Source organism: Lepisosteus oculatus, chromosome 7 (genome assembly GCF_040954835.1).
Source record: "Lepisosteus oculatus isolate fLepOcu1 chromosome 7, fLepOcu1.hap2, whole genome shotgun sequence".
Lineage (NCBI taxonomy): Eukaryota > Metazoa > Chordata > Actinopteri > Semionotiformes > Lepisosteidae > Lepisosteus > Lepisosteus oculatus.
In genome coordinates this window covers 30,937,322-30,956,974 of record NC_090702.1, presented here as the reverse complement: position 1 = coordinate 30,956,974, position 19,653 = coordinate 30,937,322, and the positions used below count along the sequence as shown (strand labels likewise).

Here is a 19,653-nt window from a genome sequence, read left to right as displayed (position 1 = left end):
TTGGTTGTGTATAACATATTATTTGCTACTTTATAGTATGACTGCAAGCTTTAAAGCAACAACATGTGAAAACTGCGCAAGGGTATGAATATTTTCGCAAGGTATTGTATGCAGATTGGTTTGTATGCAGATTTATACTGGATGTAGTGGGCGCCCTTTTTGTTCAGTAAGAAACTTATTTTTTTAAGTAGCTATGTTTCGCCCAGAAAATTGATTATAAAATTGATTAATACTAATTGTTTGAGAATGTTAGGTTATTGAAAATTTTTCATTAGTCATTTTTTGTAATGGTTCAATACTTGTGGCCATACCAAAATGTGAGCATATTAGAAATCACGTGAAATGTGCCTTTCAAAGTTTCTGCAAGGATACGGTACGAATTACGATTGCAGCAAGGAATATTTAAATATTATGGTACAGCTCATAGGGATAAAGACTGGAGTTTACGCCGTCTGAAACATTGTTGTTTAGAAATAGTAACACGGTACTATTTTGACACATCTATTGAGACGACTCATTCTCAGCAACCGCCGGTGTCGCTGCAGTGACAGTTGTACCGAGTTTGCGCAAGAAAATGCTGCTCGTCAATTTGGACAGGGAGCTGGTGGGAGAGGACCAGAGGCAGAGTGAGTGAAACAGAGCGCTACTCTCCAAGGGTCTCTCTCCGGCAGAGGAAAACAAACGACAGCATCCACCGTCTGTGTACCAGGAAGATACGAATTGTCCATCGCTTTGCACTGTGAGTCTTTTTTTTTCGGGGAATTTATAAATGCATTATGGATTATATTTTATAGTCTGTAGGAATTGTCATTGCAACTGTGATAGCTCCTGTTCGGCAACATAAAATGCGCATTTGATGCAGTAGATGTCAAGATAAAGCGGAGGATGGTGGTTTCCAGTTGAACATTTTTCCATAGCAACCAATAATGTTGCGGAAATATGTCTATACATGCCGGTATAAAATGTATAGGCCTGAAAGGAATTATCGTTTTCTAGCTGATATGAATGTAAGTGAAAAAGTGATAGAAATGATCATCCAGTACTTATAAAAATGATCAGTAGCCATGAACGATAGAGGTATGATGTTTTACAGTTCTAACCCGAATTGATTATTTCTGTTAAAATGCATAAAATATGGCTCCAATTTAAATATAATATATAAACTACATATTGTCCGCGTGTTTTACTAAATCTCTTTTCCAGTAGGTTCATTATTACAAACCAGACATTATATATTTTAATGATTGCAACAAATGCCGTGAAGAATGGTTTTGAAAAGACTATCATGTTTCCATGATAAAATAAATAATACATAATAAGGCTTTGCTGATTGTATGTGTTTATTTTGCCATAGTTTCTAAATAATTCAAATGTGCTTTAAACCGGCACACTGATTTTACCTTGAGGCTGGGCTACAATGCGGTTACCAGTAGTTTCTCGTGTATTAACGCAACCTTTATATTGTAACCCGCCGAGACATTTTATCCAAAAAAATTGGGTGTTTTAAATTTAGTAGGATTATGGTGTGTGGTAACAGCTGACGTTTGGGGATTAAGTGACAGTTTATTTTTTACATTCTGGACTGTAATGTTCTGGCATTTGTGTGTTTTTTTTATAGTTCCTGTCAATGGCTATGCAGGGCACACCTTATGGATGTTGCAAAAGATGATTATAGACTCGTTTTCAACATTTGGATTACCTGATTGCATTTTGTAACAAATTTTATATAAATATTATCATTATAAAGAGCCCAGTCTAGATGGTTCATCATGGTTGTCCTCTATAGAGAGAATTTCAAGAGATTGTGTTAATTTTCACCACATTGCTAGTGCTTTGTTTTCAAGTATCATGCAGTTTAAGATTAAGAAAGATTGTTTTTTTAAACAAATTAACATTTTACAGAAACAAAACAAGCACTTTTGAATGACTGTTGACCTAATCTGGAACATTTATGAAAGATTTTGGCTTTCCAATAATAATAGCCTGGTGCACTTGTTCTAACAAAGAAGCACAGTTTGTGGCAAGCAGAAAATGTATTCAGTCTGGATTCTTGACTAGTTATTGGTGAATACAAATAAATGTTCTGTGGTTTGTTTTTGGTTAGTTTTGCTTCGATGGGAGTAAGTTTCCCACTTCAGTCGTAGTTTTATTCATGGCCCTGATTTTTCTCTGCATGAAAACATTCACGGTGACATACCTGCACATATCCAGTACACATTGTATGGAATGGAATCATTATGGGTCCCTCACTTGTCAACAAGTGTTGTTAATATAAATTCAGAACCTAGTCTGTCAATGCAAAATCATCTTCTTGCATTCACAAGGTATTTGAGGTTAAGAATGTTTTATCTTGAACTAAAAAAAAATCATTTTGGTATTCCATCTTAGCATTTAAGAATTTAAGAATTAATATTACTAATTTTGCACTCCCTGTGTTGCTTTAGGTCTGTAAAAATGTTTTCTTATTTGTAGAGAAGAGACACCTCACTTTATTGCATTGTCCTGCTAAGAATATCTCTGATATGTTTCTTCTCTGCTTGAAATTGAATGGGGATGCAGGTTGCATAGAAGTGTTGAGACAGAAATGTCTAAAATCTTTTTAAAAGAACATACGGGCTTTAGTTTGACATGATAAAATTCTCATTTGTGGCATTTATGACTTTTGTCCAGCCTTTCATTTCTGCTTGCAATATATGACAGTTCATCATATGAATGAACCTTTTATATGTTTTCTATTGAGAGCCTGCAGAGCCCTCCAAAGCTTCAGACCTCCTCTGGCTGCAGTTTCTCTACTTAATGTAAATGGTACAATGAAAAATATTCTTGACAGTTGTGGGAATGCGGCAAAAAATATGAAATGACCCATTTGTCTAGTCATTATATCGTTTAACCTGAAGAAAAGAAATCTGAACATAATTAGATTTCTATAGCATAGACATAATGACAAAAGACCAGTGGCATTGTTCTGGGAAATGTGAATTGCTCATGGTACCAATGACCTGAAGGAAGTGTTATGTTATAGTAGGAGGCTGTGCACTGTGCTACTTTGAAATGAATTTCACTTATTTGGCCATGTAGGCTGTAAAGCATGCAAGCCATTTTGTCAATGTGTTTTTTTTTACTTTCTACTGAGTTGTACTTCAGTGCAAAAGTCCACATGCCATTTACTGTACATATGAATGTGTGAGATTGAGATTGTGTTTACGTCCATAAAAACATTTTGAACTTCATTGTGCTCTTGTCTCCACAGACCAAATGGTAATTGCAGGAAGAGTGACTAAATTGAGCAGTTCATTTAGAATACTGCTGGAAACACTGAGTATTAAAGTTGAAATGGAAATAGAAAATAGCAGAGAGATTTAATTAAAGATGATTGTTACTACTGTAGTTGCATAGTAAGATTATATTCTAAATAATATCTGATTATGCCATTTTATTTTTATTGTGTGCTGTTATTAGAAAATCAACTAACAAATGTTCACAATATCAGATACAGCGTCAATACAAGTAAATGATGCAGAATAACCGATTTTTACAATAGCACTTGACCAGAAGCATTTTATAACAACATGACAAGGTTACAGATGAACATAGTTAGTAGCTTATTGACCCAAGGACCAACAATTTATTGAAAGAAACTAGGATATCGACTTTAACAACATGGCTGGGTAAATGGTTGCATACTCCCACAATGCTTTGGATAAAGAGGCTGCTTCTGTTCTCAGTTTTAAATGCACTTCCACATACAGTAGTTTCCACTGTTCAAGACAGAAAAGATTAATTTTCTTCAGATTATCAGGACATGCAACCTGGTTGCTCTTTTCTACTTGGATTCCAGTGCAGCAATATTTTTCCATAACGTGTTGACCAAAATTACACACATTATTCTAAACAAAGCCTTACTTGTGCAATATTCAATTATTCTATTTTGACTTGATTTAAACTATATGCTTTAAAGATTTAAAGTATATAACTATCATTTTGTCTGCCTGATTACTTGCTTCCCTACCATGTCTAGAAGATGTAAGTGATGTGTCATTATAAGCCCTTAAGTTTTTTTTCATAAGTAATACATTCCAGAATTGTACTGACATTTGACTTGCACAAATGGTTCTTTTCTGAAGATAAATATTTTTTTTTTAGAAAATGTAGCCAATTCCCACAGAACATCTATGAAGGCAGTAATATGCAATAATTCATAGATGGAAAAACATAATATTTAGCAATTTAAGAAAAACAACAACAACAGTATATTGAAATATAATCTGTTAATTAGTTAATTTTTTTTCTGAATATTGTGTTTATGGCAACATGATGGTTATGATAATTCAATCTGAAAAGTAAATACTCACAATACTCTCAATAAATATGATTTATTGTTCATCATGCATCACTTTTTCATTGTGATATTCTTTAACTACTTCTTTGCAAATCCATAAAAGTGCCTTGTTAATCTAACATATACTGTATTGCTTTCTACTTGCTAATTACTGTGATGCCACCCTGAGAAAACAGTTTGATTTAAAACATCAACATAATAACCCTGCTGTAGCAGGTTTAAGCCCTTTGTTATAACTTTTGATTTGTGTGATCAGACACTGAAGGAAGCATGGTGAGCTCCTGGAAATGTTGCTAGAACCGTACTATGACTTAAAGACCTTTTTATACTTTCCATATGAGAAAGTCTTAACTCCAGTTCTGGTACAGATAAAGTTTCTGAAATTGAATTCCTACTATGATGATCATCTGATTTGTTGAGATTTAGCATTATTTGTATTTTAATTTTTTATTTGTACTTTTTGTTCATCCACTTAATACTACTTTAGATGATATTCACTGAAGTTCACTTCAAGTCGTTTTTTCAGAGTCAGATTTACATTCTGGATGGCATTGTGTCAGGGAGATTTTAGGGGATGACTGATCTAATCAGATGGCAGATTACATTGTCATTGACCGATTTTGTTTCTGCCTTAATCACATTATCATATGTTCCCTGTGTCAGGGAATTTCCTTGCAATATATTCCTGTAATTAAGTAAGCAAGGGCAAAACTATTATTTTCTGTGTGTTGCATAAACTTTTTGTGGTGCCCAGTATCTTTTACTACGTTGTGCTATTTCTATATACTGTATTTTTAACTCATAATTTGCTACTAAGACTTAAATATACATATTAATAATAATAATAATAATACTAATAATAATAATAATAATAATAATAATAATTGATTACACTTATATAGCGCTTTTCTGGACACTCCACTCAAGAGCCTTACAGGTAATGGGGACTCCCTTCCACCACCACCACCAGCCCCCACCTGGATGATGCGACGGCAGCCATAGTGCGCCAGAACGCTCAGCACACATCAGCTATCAGTGGGGAGGAGAGCGGAGCAATGAAGCCAATTCATAGAGAGGGATTATGAGGAGGCCATGATTGGTAAGGGCCAATGGGAAATTTGGCCAGGACACTGGGGTTACACCCCTACTCTTTCTGATTTAAATATATTTTCTGAGTCAGTTCTATTTATAATTTATTATAAATTATATATATATATGGATGGGAAACAGTAAAATTAAATTTATAATTAAAATGTATTATAAGTGTGTATTTTAAATTCTTCTTTAATTGTCACACTTTTAAGGTAATATTTAACTTTTTTTACATCAATAAAACATCTTCTAAAAATGTCATAACACATTTGTTTTAATCCTCATTTTAATCCTTGGTTTTTAACATAAGGGTAGGATGGTTTGTGAAATTCTGTTATTTTAAAGTATCAAGTAGAGCTGTTTGTTATATCATGTGTTTGTAGCGGATTTATTGAAATGACTTATTGACTTATATGATTTATTGAGTTCTTGAAGCGTTCTTTTGCAGAATTTCAGAACTTTTCCTGTGAATTGAATTGGCTTGATCACACTGTAGGAAAATTGTGGTGTGGAAGTATTTGGTCAGGCTCTAGGAACTGGTGAACTGCTGAAGACCAGGTTCCTCTCCTTCACTCTCATCACCAGCTCAGCATTCAGTATACAGTACATACATACTGCCAACCTCAGCAGAAGAAAATGAAAAAAGAAAGTGCTTATAATACTGTAAACCATGTCTTGAAACCTGAAAGGCAGACAACCACCATGTTAAAAATAATGCAAGATCTGAATGAATCTATAAAGCCTTGTTCCACATATTTTATTAATTTGCCAGTAATGTGTTTTTTGTGAGGTCATCAAGCTCATTTGGTTCTATTTCTCTGTAATCATTGGTTGGACATTATGTTTAATGCGGATATGTGCAAGATATTACAAGATGACAGATGTCACTAATGTCAAAGATCAGAAGTGTGGTATTGGACTGAAATATTCTCAGTAATTGAGAATGATCTGAGAGTTTGTGAGAGCAATAATACAATATGTACATGTATTGTTAACTTTGCAGAATTAAAATGAAGCAACATCATGTGAAAATGATACAATACATTGACTGGAACTCACTTAGACTATTGGGTTCAGTTTGGGCCACCATATTATGAGAAAGACATTAAAGAAGATAAAAAGTAAATAAAAAGAAAATAAAACAGACTTTTTCTTGGACTATGGGGCATTTCATACCCAGACAGACTGAAGGAACTAAATTATTTTAGCCTGGAATAGAAGCAATCACAATTCAGGTATTCAAAATCCTGAAGGACATTGCTCAACTCAACTCAGGGGACTTATTCAAGATGACCAACTACACAAGGAGCATAAGTGAAAATTACATTTAGAGTCTTTCATGACACAACACAGGAGTCACTTATTTACGCAGGAGACACTTATTTATACAGAAGGGTGTGGGAATCTAGAACTCACTCCTGTGGGAATCTAGAACTCACAGTAATGTGCTTGAAGCTGTTTCAATTGGATTCTTTAAGAAATGTATAGATGGATTATTAAACAGCTAGCACCCAAATAAGCAAGGTGTGCCAGAGGGGTTTTGCTTATTTGTAACAGTAATTATGTTGCACCAGTCACAGAGTTTTTATATTGGAATATTACTTGTCTCCTTCAATGCGCTTATTTATTATTTGCTATGGGATATTTGTTTTACTTTCAGTTAGACTCGTAAGAATAAATTTACCAAGTCTGGGACTTGATAGTTTAGTGTTGTTTATGTATTTTATTTCACCACATTATATACCCAAGGACTGCCTAAAGAACAATGTAGGGACTTACCGCTGATGGCGGAGATATTAAAAAGAAGAGTAACCGTCTACCTGACAGAAAAGAGGGTGAAATGATGGGATGTGTGAGGGGAACTCGGCAGTAGAATATTATTAAGAATACAGAAAAAGAAACAAACCTCAACCACAATTTTAAATTCCAGGGTATTCAGTCATCCTCCTGGACAGACAAAAAAGTGGCTGTGGCATGCGCAGTGCTATTCGATTGGCACATCCTTTCATGACCACCCTACTGTGCCCTTTCATGGACCCTTCACCAGGCACCATTCTGTTGGTGCAGCGTCTTTATCACACTTTCAGTCTGCTCGTTGTGAAATAACCAGATGACTCATAAGGGGATTGTGTCATGATCTGTCTTTCCACGTAGTATCGTTTTGTGCCTACAGACCTTGTTGTTCTCTTTTTTTTCACTCTTGGTAGACAGTGTATATACAGTTGCCCATTATGAGTACTCCGAAGCAGTCATTAGTGCACTCGTGTTGATGAAGCCTGACTAGTGATATTCTTGGCTAGCAGGCAAGTGCAATTACTTTTTTACAGCTGAGTGGAACTTCAGCCAGATGGGAAGTGACACTATTCTGTTTTCAAACATTAGCAATTCTTACAAATTATTTAAAATACCCTGTTTTGTTGAAGATGCAATTATTTTTATACACCAGGATTCAGAAACTATTTTCTGCTTTTGGAACATTAACATTTTTAAGTAAAATTTTAAAACTAAATCTGTGCTATAAACCTGCATATAAGGAACATGATTTCAGTAGCAGTATTCATGTCTCCAGAACCTTTCAATTTCATTCAAAGTTCATTGTAGTAAAGTAGTCTAAATTGAGCTATGTTTAAAATAATTTAACTTTTTTTAGTTTGCTCTTGAAAGCATACTGGTTTTCCATGTTTGGTGGTGGAACTATAATGTATAGTTCATGTATAATGTGTTTTTGAAGAGGTTTGGCAGGACTGACAGTTGGCCAAATAAGATCGGTCAACATTGATCACTTTCATTTGCTCAAGGGACAATAGTTTGCAAGTGTTAACTGTGTCAGTTTTATTACACCATTTGGATGGACAAAGGCAGTCGACTGCTCCTCCATTTGAAAATTCAGCTTGCTGCAAGAATTAAGTGCCAGTGCCTCCTTTGAAATGCTTAGTAAAGATAATGAAAAGTGACATTGTTTTATGTTCTCCACTTAGCTACTGATAGGTTAATCTGCCAAAATATGAATGAATAGAAACCTCATATGAAATGTGGTTATAGGGGGCCTGATTTATTCTGTACTTTTGTTTTGCGCACAAACACAAAAATTATAAACAATATTAAAAAACAAACATCTAGTGCTACTTGCTAGTCAAAATCCAAGCTTGCTGTAAACAAGTTACTTTGGTATATTGTCACTTCTTGAGAACTGGCTAAGCTTTAGAATCATGTACCTCAATAGAATGTTGAAAGGGAAAGTGTGAACAAAGGAGGCCTGTTTTCCCTGTCCCACTTGCTGGGCTGTTGTTCTTTCCCTTTCTAGTGAAGTGGGGGGTACTGCTGGGTCAGAGTTGAAGAACATTGCAAAAGAACCCAGGCATTATATCACAATTTGAATTACAAGTTAGTTCTGGTGCTTTCCAAGTATGTTCTCATGCACTGCAACCCTAAAGTCTATAGAACCTCTGGGCAACAGATGTTAAAAGTACAGCACTGCAGTGGAGAGTGCTGCTGAATCACACAAGAGCTGTTGTGAACTGAGGTCCTGAAAAATCCACACTAAGCTGTCTGTTGTGTGTTGCGTTTTCTTGGAAGCATACACTATAATGATCAGACACTTTTGAACACTCAAAGCATTTGCATAGGCTTAAGGAGAGGCTCTTCCTGGCGGCGTACAAGCTTTGCCACTTGTGTTGCCTAATTGCTCAGCAAAGATTCCACTGTAGCACTCGTCCAAGTTTATTTATCCAATTATGAATCAGTGTATTCTAATTAGGGGCAAAACGATAAAGCAGATGGTATTTACTGTAGATTCCATTGTGAAAATAGAGAAGTGAAGTGAAAATGTCTCTTTGATGTAATGTGAAATAATAATTTCTCTTATTGCTCAGTTTATAGTCTAAGTCAGCTTTGTTTTCACTTGCACTGTGATCAAGATGAAAGAGCTGGATTCTCTTAAATGGAGAGAGAGTTGTATGGTGAACTTTTTGAGAGTAAAAAACAATACAAATACACTATACTGTACATTTCAAGTCATGAGGTAAATGTGCTACTTTCCCATGGGACACTATGTAGCAGCAACTTCACAATGTTGGATGGCATTTCTGCACAAATGTTAGGTTGATTTCCAGATTCAACAAATATAAGTCATTTCAGACTGAGCAGTAAACACCCAGTAAGCAGACCCAATATGATCACAACTAAAGATGAAAGCAATAAGTCGTAGACAGATTAGATCATATAGCTGTGGCTCAGGAAGCTCTCAGTGAAAATCAATGGTATTTTTGTCTTACTCTTGAGTGTTATTCATTTGCATTGTTTGCCTACATTTCACTGGTAAATACTTTACTCAAGGACTGAAAGCATGATTCTGATGGCAGTGAGTCCCAATAGGCTCAATATTGTATTTTGCCAGAATCAAACTTTAAAAAAATATCCCTTTAGCTAAACAACACTTATTGTTGTAATCTTTGTTATTTTATTTTCAACTAGCTGTGCTTACCCCTTGAGGATTTCTTTTTAGCATCAAGGTCAAAAGTGCCTTAAAAAGTGAACAAATAACTGATAGACTGGAACCACCTTCCTCATTTTGATTACAGCTACTTCTATTCTGCATTTCTTCTATAGTCCTAAGAATTCGTCAAAATTTCTGTCACAAAGAAGTGATTTCACTTCTTGTCATGTAGCCACTTATCCTACAAATGTCAGAAAAAGAGGAGCTTTTTTATTATTCATTAAGAACAAAAGAAATGCATATTTTTATTCATATGTATAACCCAAGTTACATAACAGTATTGTTGGAAAGCACAATGTCTTCATAATCCTAGTTCCCAGAATCCTAGTTCATTCTTTATCTAGAAACCAGGCTGATGTGATTTATCATGTACCAGTTTGTAGCTAGAACCAGGAGCCAGCTGATGAGGAAGAGTAATGGTTGCATTTCTTTTCTGAGAACAAGAGGTGTGAAGACAACCCAGAGTTCCCTTTGACGGGCAAAGAGCAGTCGTCAGCAAAGGGGATATATGTACTCAAGTCACTGTGAACAGGTCTCCAATAGCTACAGTAGGTCAAGCAGAGGGCACAGCGCTGGAGAGATCCAGAGAGCCCCTAGCATTCAAGAGCCGATTGCTGGTCAAAAAGACTACATTATATTGAGGTCACAGAACCTGGAAAATGTAGAGGAGGAAGCCCGTGTAGCTGCAGATATTATCTAGGGAATTGCCATCAAAAAGGGACCAAGAACTAGTCAGAATCCTGGTGGAACCGGTGTTATGTGTTTACTGCATATAACCTAGCTAAAGTGCATTACTTCCAAGAACTTAAGCATACAACTTGACAGTTATTAAGGTGCTTCCCAAGGTTAACATCTTTAAAATGACAACATACTGTGCCATACAGCAAGTGAGTGTTTTTCCTTCCATTTACTCTAATTAATTGGTCACATTTCAGCTAAAACATGAATGAATGAGACGGGTAATGAAATATAATTAGCACAGCACTGATTCCAGTTACACATTCCATTCAACTTTTAAGAGCTAAAAGCAAATTTAAAAATCAAGAAAAAACTGACAACCTTAAAAACAAAATTGAAATCCTTTGGCCTATGATTAAGATCCCAGCTAGAGCAAAACCCATACGAGACTGCTTTTTTAGTTAGTAAAGATTGGTGACATGACATTTTCCTATTGGAAGTGACTGAATTTCATCTTTGAAGGATGTTGCTTCCTGTGATACAATAATCTTTTATTACACTTAAAAATTATTGTTAATCCTATGATACATATAACCCTTTGATTAATTTAACATGTCAGAAGAAAAAATGAGCATTTCTTTGGATCATATTCCTGCAAAATGCCAGTTGCAGCTTGAAGTAATTTAAAATATACATCATTACTGACAGAGTACGAAATAGCTGACTGAAATGATAAAATGTCCATCACTAATACTTTAATCAATTTTAAAATGTGCTAGGCTATGATTTACTTCATAAGACATTTAAAGCTGCACTACATCCATCCATTTCATACCGCTTCATCCAGTTCAGGGTCGCAGGGGAACCAGAGCTTGTCTCAGCAAACAGTGGGCACAAGGCCTCACAGTGCACACACAGACACAAACACAGACTTGCACACACTCAAACCAAGGCCATTTTTCCCAAAAGCCTCACTCTACCCCGGATTGTGTCATCTGCATAGGGTCCGGAAAGAACGCCTCCCTGACAAAACCACTTAACCTACCAGTATGTCTTAGGACTGTGGGAAGATGCTGGAGCACTCAGAGAAAACCCACACAAAGATGGGGAGAACATACAAACTCCATTCACATAGCAGTGGTCCAGAATTTATCCTAGGGCTCCAGTGCTACAAGGCAGTAATGCTAACTGCTGTGCCATCATGCCACCCAGCTTCAGTAGAGTACATACAAAATTAATTGGCTTCAAAATGCAGGCTGAAAAATACATTGTAGGGTTTCTCTATAGGTTGCTTGTTTTATTTCCTTGAAAAGCTGTTTTAATGGTACAATAGCAAATCAAAAACAATATAAACTCTTTTAATTTACTGGTGTTTTTAAACAGAAATCTGGGACAAGGGTAAATTGTAATCTCGCCAGCTTCTGCTCAACAACACATACTGTAAATGTATCGTCTGCCAAGTACTCCCTTTGCATTTCCTTCTCAAATTTGGCTTCTTGCTCTCATTGGAGTCAGATGTTTCTCATACTCAGTATTGCTACACTTGACATTTCATTTCTTCATTGTTCATTGGCCTTCCTAGCATAACTGGACCCTGCAATCTGACCTTCATTCATCTCCTCTAAGGCAGGACAAAAACTGCCTAAGTGTGACGGAATTGCACCTCTCTTCACAACAAACAGGTTTCTTCACACTCTGGATGACATCCAGTTCCTTGCATTCATCATGATATCTGCTCTTTATTTCTTGCTCTTTTGATGTCCTCAGGAACAACTGTGGAAACTCCTTCCCCTCTCTCTATCTCTTCTGCTTTCCATTTTTTATTCAATGCCCACTCACCCTGTAGTTCAGTTGTCGTACACTCTATACCTTAAGCCCCTGCCTTCTTTGTGTCTCTCCACCTTCCTGATTCTCATTTCTGCTGTTCTCATAGGAGCCCTGATCACTCATTCAGTCTTGAGGGTGCAAGAGCACCATGTCAATCTACACTAGGTCAGGACCTCCTCATTTAGAGATTTTTCTGACCTTGGTGTCTGTGCTTCACTTACAGCACAGCACAGGACAGCATAGTTCCAACAGGTTCCCTCCCATGTCCTTAATATCCATAGTTTTTATCACTATTATTTGGATTCTCATCCATCCAGTTGTAACAAATGGATCAGACTGTTCAGTGCATCAAACGTGATTCAGCTATTAACTCTGCACGTCTCTATTTGAGTCACTCTGCTGTGCTGTTAGCCTTCCTGCTCATCAGCTGGCTAGCATCAGCAAGTGGTTACTGGTTCCTACAGCACTTCTACCTTCCTACCAAGCTGACCCCAGTGCAGATAGCCTTGGGCTGTTCACTTCAGATCATCACAGTGCCTTCTGAGCTACTGAACTCCATCCTAGTTTGAAAACAGAGATCATCAATGATTTATTATAATTAATGTACAGTACCTCAAACTGTTTGCTGGGGGGGGGGGGGAGCAATTGGTTATGGTACCACCCAGGTCTGTTTTCTCCTCCCACAGACAGTTTTTCTTTTCCATATCTCTGTGCCCAGTGTAAAATTCTCTAGTGCTCTCTGTAGCATTACAGAGCTTGCAGGAGACTCAATCTCCCTTTTTCAGCAACACCTGTTTGCTTGCAACTCTCGTATAAACTGAACCTACTTCCAGTCCTACACATTTTTCTCCAAGCCAGCCACACTGCTCTGACCTTCTTGCCTAGGAAACAACTTGCTTGCTCAAGTCACCAAGTTGTCTGACCTCTTTCCCTGTTCTGTACAAGCGCTTCCAGCCACCGATGCCTGCTTTAGCTGCCCCCTTTCAAAATAACAAATAAACCCAAATAAGGCACCCATTGAAAGGATAGAAGTTACATAATCCAAACTGCTTATGAAAGGTCACCACTTCCATTGAGATGCTTAAAAGTAAATGGCTTTTCCTTGCAAAACTTACTGTTTACAGTTGTAACTAGTTACTAGAGATCCTCCCTACTCAGACTTAAGATGGAGTACTTTTCAGTGAGAAACATACAATTAAAAAAATCTAACTTCATTGATGATCCTTATACTATTGAATTTATTTTATCAATAAAAATATGGCACCATCACCTGTGGAAGATACAAGCACAAGTTTGGAACATAAAGTATCTGTCATCAGTTATCAAATTATAGTATAGTTCTGCATTTTATATTATTTTATGAGCACTGTAGATATGAAACCCTCAGCTGATTAGTCTTAGAACCTTTAATTTTTACTGCCATCATTCTAGTCTCACCTTCATCTTAATTTCAGTGTCTCCTTATCAAAATAAAGAATAAGAAATAGATTTAAGCGAGTATACTGCATACATTTTTTCATTTGCACTTAGCTGGTTTAAAACTAGAAGTGAAAACATACAGTATACTCCAGCAGGCCACAATAAGACCTAATCCACCCCCACAAAAACATCTAGCCATTGAGTCTCTTAACAATAGCTGTTCTGGCAGCTCTTTTGTGTCATTGCATTGGAGAGATTTATATAATTTCTTTATTTAATTACACTCACAATTGCTAGGAGTTTGCCACTTTTTTGGTTGCTTTTTATCACAAACACTCATGTTCTAGTTATTACAAAAAAATGCATTTTTTGTATGTACCGCAGAAGAGGTATATTTCATTTGCTTGCTGTGAGTCTTAAACAATATCGCTGACTGCTGTGTGATTATGTTACATGCTGTATAAAAAGAATAATCTATACCAGTGTAATCTATGTCTCTGCTTCAAAATGATTAGAGAAGATTGAGGTCAAAAACCCATTAGCATCATAAAATTAGTGCACTAACCCATTCTTCTCTATCACAACAACCAATCATGGGACAACTCTGCAGTCATGTGGAAAGAATCATTCAAATTAACCAATCATGTTTAAATGTCAAAACAATGACAGTTTTCTGAGAACATAATGCATTCTGTCAGCTATGGCAAATTCTTAAATCCCAGAAGCATGTGATCTTTCAAAAATGATTTCTGACCAGCATTTTGATAAATGTACAGAATACTGTCCTATTTTCTCTGTCTCTGATATCTATTTTGTGCCTTTTACCAATGTATATATTTTTGTTTATAATCTGACACACATTAAAAGCATCACATTAATTTTTAAAAACAGCATTCTGACTGAAAGCGAGCTGATTGCATGCTTGTTAACTTTCTGAATTAAACAATATAAGCAACTCCTTATACAGTATATACAGGCATCACCATTTTCAACTTGAAGTGAAGTGTGGCAGCTTTTCTGGCATAATCTAAAAGTCTGACCTAACAATAAGGCCTTTCTGCTATTTAAATGGATCTTTTAGTAGCTGAATGAACTTTATTGTCTTAAAGATAAACTATTCTGCAGCTGGGCTTTGGAAATCATCTAGCCTAAACATGAAGTGGATGAACTACTGAGTCCCCTTATACAACTTAATTTATCAGTGTGGAGGCCAGCCACTGATAACCTAATTAAAACTCTTTTCTGTTTGTTGGTTGTCTCAACACAGAGGAATGCATAAGACTGGCATCTTTAGCTCTACAATCTGAAAAAATGTCCTTGTCTTCCAGTCTATATATTTTTAGAATGGTGAGAGGAGGGTGTTTTAGAGCAGCTCTCAGACAACTGTTGCCCTTGACATTTTGAAATGTCAATAGTCGTAGATTACTACTTTGTCAAAAAAAATCAAATAAAGTCAGTTATTTATTCAGTAGATAAGCAAGCAAGTAGTGCAAAGGAAATACAGAAAACAGAGAACACAAGGATTTAAGAAACTAGATTTAAAGTTTCATTGGCAATGTACAAATAATCCTGTACATTAAGACGTGTAAGACAACATAGGGTTTTACTGTAAATATTGATGCAGCTTGATGCATATATTCTGCAGTGTTCCATATGTCCTGTAGAACAGATTTAATATATTATTTAATGTATTTATAATCATGGTCTCCAGCTTCTGTCCTGAAGAGTTCCAGTCTTTCTGGGCTTTATGTCTTTAATCAGTGGGAAAACATCATAGGGGTTTTGACTAATTAAGTAACTAAAACACATCTGGAATAAAAACCCAAAAGCTCTGTGCATTCCAGGACCAGGGCTGAAGTGGAATGTGTCTGCTAAAATGAGAACATAATGCAGGACTGTGTGTTAAACCACTCCCAAGCAGCTTAAATATTTCTTTGAGCTGAATATTCTGTACAGTATGTGTTGGATCACTTGCACTTTGTTAGATATGATGAGCTTTTTTATGATGCCTGAGTTTTAAAACAATGCTCTAGGAATATGCAGAGGTATGTGTGTCTATTTTAAGTAAAATTGTGTTGTTGAATGCTGCATAAAACGATCTCTGAAAGCTTCTCAAGCAACGAGTCCCAAAAAAGCAGGCAACAGTGCTCCCGAAGAGCTGGTTTTACATTGAATGTCATGAATGAATGTAATGGAATAATGAATGTACTGTAATACAAATTGATGGGAAAAGAATATTGAGACAGTCATATACTGGAAAGTACATTGCTATTAATATTCTACAACCTACCACACATTGTTTCTTGGTAAGACTTCTTGAGTGTTAAACCTTTGTGAATTTTCTGACTTTCCAGGTCATAAAAGTATATGCTAAAATATAGAATGTTGTAAAAGCTAATTATCATAGAATTACTTTTGTGTGCAATAAAACTTAAATGGAGTAAAATTAGTGGAAGCACAGCTTACATGGTTGAGTCATAAAAATGAGAATGCTGGATATGAAATTAGAAATAAATGCATGCTGAAATTTGATCAGATGAATATACTGTAGGCTTCTTTTTTCTTATTCTCAAATTATACTGAATTATAACATTGAATAACTGTATGTACTCTCATGTGAGTTTTAAGAGCTGTTCATATTTCTACAGTGAACATTCCATTCTAGGTTACAATACATGATTAAGTGGCATTCAGTAAGCTATAACACAGGCCTCATTCAATCTGTGAGTGTCTGCCATTTAGATGGAATAAATTCAGCAGATGTGTAATTTTCATCATTAGGAAGTCAGAGTACTGGAGGCCTACATGATACATACTGTATATACTTATATAAATATACCATAAATACCTTTGTATCTAATTCTTGCATGTGTGTGATTTTAAATTTCAGGTCTGTTTATTTTCCAATAAGTAAAAAAAAAGGATTATTACCTTTGCATTTACTGCATTTATTAAAAAAAATACTGTAGGTAAAAAAGGTATTGCTAACAGTCATTGTTGTTCTTAAAATTTATTTTGGTCATAGTTTGTTTCCATAAATTGGAATCCCTCTGTGTGGTCACCATGGTGTTTTTCTTTTGTTAGTTGAAGTTGAAAGGGATCTAATGTGAACCCATACTAATGGATGTCTTTATAAGGCTGGCTGATCGCAGGCTTCAGTGACCTTGTATACAATGAATTATGATGAAGGCCTCCCTTTTAAAGTGGTATTTCAGATGAGATCTTGAAAAGGTTCTTGCATGACAAAATGCAGTTCACAAATCTGAATGGAAGTGTAGGAGCCTATATTAGAGCCTATAAAGCTGTTTTAGAAGGCAAGTTTCTTTGTTGTTCTTTTTACCTCAGTATGTTATTGTAAGTCATGCAAGCAAGGATGCAGAAAACGTAAGTCTTGGATGTCCAGATTATAAGCAAAATAGAGCATTGGACCAATTTATAATGTTAGTTACCCAGGCTTAGACCTGTACTGTTGCATTATTTAAGATCACCCAAATGTTCTGTGACATTTATTTTATTTTTGTGAAGATAATGTACCGTACTTTAATATACAGCTGTGTTTATAAAGCAATTGCAACTCATATACAACATACTGTATAAAAGGTGGACGAATAAAACCCTGTATTAAACATTCAGACATTTCCTGAATAAATATGAATGGACATTTAGATGCAAGTACAAACATAGGATTTTATGTTATTGAAATTCACAGTTATTCAATTTATATTTATATAAAGCAGTGTGTTCATCATACTGGAAGGAACTGTGCCACTCCCTTTTGAGTCATCCAGACAGGTCAAAATCTTTGTCTTGGGTTCATGTTTTTTCTATGTTTGTACTTTCACAAATACGTGGCATTTATATATCAAGCTGTGAGATTGAAACCAAATATTGGACTTGATATTTTAAGTAGCATTTTCCCTATTTATCATTGCCAGAAAACTCAAAACAAATACATATGTCCAGAACATGATAAATTGTGTATTATAGAGTTTTGTGGGAAAGCAAAGCTCATGCTCCAAACTATAAATATTGATAGCTGCATGTGTGTGATAGTATTTAAATGTGAATATAAAGCAGAAGAACAAATAGATGACCAAGACTGTGGTAAATGATTCTTCATGGTCAATGTGCATAAAAAAGGCAGTTAAAGATTTGGTGCCCTGGGTAATATTTGTTAATATTGTTATCTTCATATACCCGTGTGCAGTCCTAAATATGTAAGATAATATTTATATTCTTACAATTCGTAGCTAGGAAATAACCATGGTTACATGATTATCATTAAAATAATCCCATCCCCCTTCTCCATTTTCTATTTACAGTGGATGCATTTTATACCATTCATATTGTCAATGCCATCAAACAGTTATGAGCATTTTGAATACTTGTCATATTTCACTGTCCATTATAAAGGGAAACCCAGTGTTAACAACAATTGTGATACCGTAGCGTGCATTTAAAAGGTTAATTTATTTAATAAAGTATTATAAACTGTAATTTGAATGATAAGTAAATGTAACTTTGTAAGAAAATAAGTAGAACACATGAAAGGCTATGAATGAGAGGAGGGTCATCTGGCCTGGCTAACTTGTTTGGTTTCTAGTAGCTGTTTCTTAAATCTTGTTCCAGACTCCTACAACTCTTCGTTTAAAGGCATGCCTCCTGAGATATGAGTCTTTATTATACAGTACCTCTCCTTTTCAACTTGTGTCCATTTCTTAATTTGTTTCTTTAAATCTTCAGTTCTGTAATACATATGTATGACAGGCCCTTAAGAACCCACACCTGTAGGGAGCAGGTGATGAGCTACAGCTGTGGGTGTTGCTACTTAAACAGACTATCTTACTCCCATGACACAGTCTGCAGATATCTCTTTGCATCTTGGTGGACATAGAAATGTTGACTAGGTGAATTCTTGTAATATCAGTAAATTGTCATGATGCTATAATCTCTGATATTTTTTCAGATATATTAACTTGAATTTTACTAATTTAAATAACTTTAGAAAAAAAGACTAAAGTATTAAAATTAAGCAAAAACATTGACATGGATAATAAGAATCATAAGAGCATAAGAAAGTTTATAAATAAGAAGAAGCTCTTTGACCTACAGTATGTAGCCCATTTGGTAGTAGTTAATTGAGCCAAGGATCTCATCCAACCGTTTCTTGAAAGAAGCTAGGGTATTGGCTTCAACCACATGGCTAGTTAACTTGTTTTATACGCCAACAGTCCTTTGGGTAAAAAAGGCCTTCCTATTCTCCCTTTTAAATGCACTTCCACATAGTTTCCAATTGTGTCCTCTGGTTTGTGTTTCACTGTTCATTTTGAAGAACCCAAGTCCTTTGGGTTGCCTTTGTCAAAGCCTTTGAGTCTTAAATCTCAATGCCTTAAATCTTTCTTTCAGGATCCTTTTCCTTTGGTCAGTTTTGTCAACCTTCTTATATATGCGCAATCGGACCTTAACATGTTAAGCACTTAACCTGTTCTTGGAGTTCAGTGTACTGACAGGTCCCTTCTTGTGACAGATGTTCTCAATTGCTCAACAAGCTTTCAAAATTTGACCCCTCATTATGACCCCTCGTTTAGTTTCACCCCAGCAGGTAGAACATTTTGATTTTTAACATTTATTTACTGGGATTGTTATCAATACTATTGATTTCCTACCTTTTTAATTTTTGTCATACCCGAATGCATTTGGAATGGAAAGAAATGTTTTCTGCTGTTAATTCTTTCAGTACATCCATTTTTTCCCTGAAAGTGTCGAACAGCATGGAATGTTTTAATGTGTTTGGTCTTAAATA

At 35.6% G+C, this 19,653-nt stretch overlaps 1 protein-coding gene across 18 annotated transcripts in view; it reads left to right on the top strand.

The window, feature by feature from the left end:
- The first annotated feature begins 547 nt into the window (after window positions 1-547).
- Window positions 548-19,653, top strand: part of nrcama (neuronal cell adhesion molecule a) — a 122,037-nt gene continuing 102,931 nt past the window's right edge. For 11 of the 18 annotated variants that reach the window (XM_069192376.1, XM_069192382.1, XM_069192389.1 and 8 more), the window contains exon 1: window positions 548-739. The gene's annotated coding sequence lies outside the window, so the exon portion shown is untranslated. The remainder of the gene's footprint in view (window positions 740-19,653) is intronic. The other 7 variants (XM_069192390.1, XM_069192391.1, XM_069192388.1 and 4 more) reach the window with 3 other exon arrangements.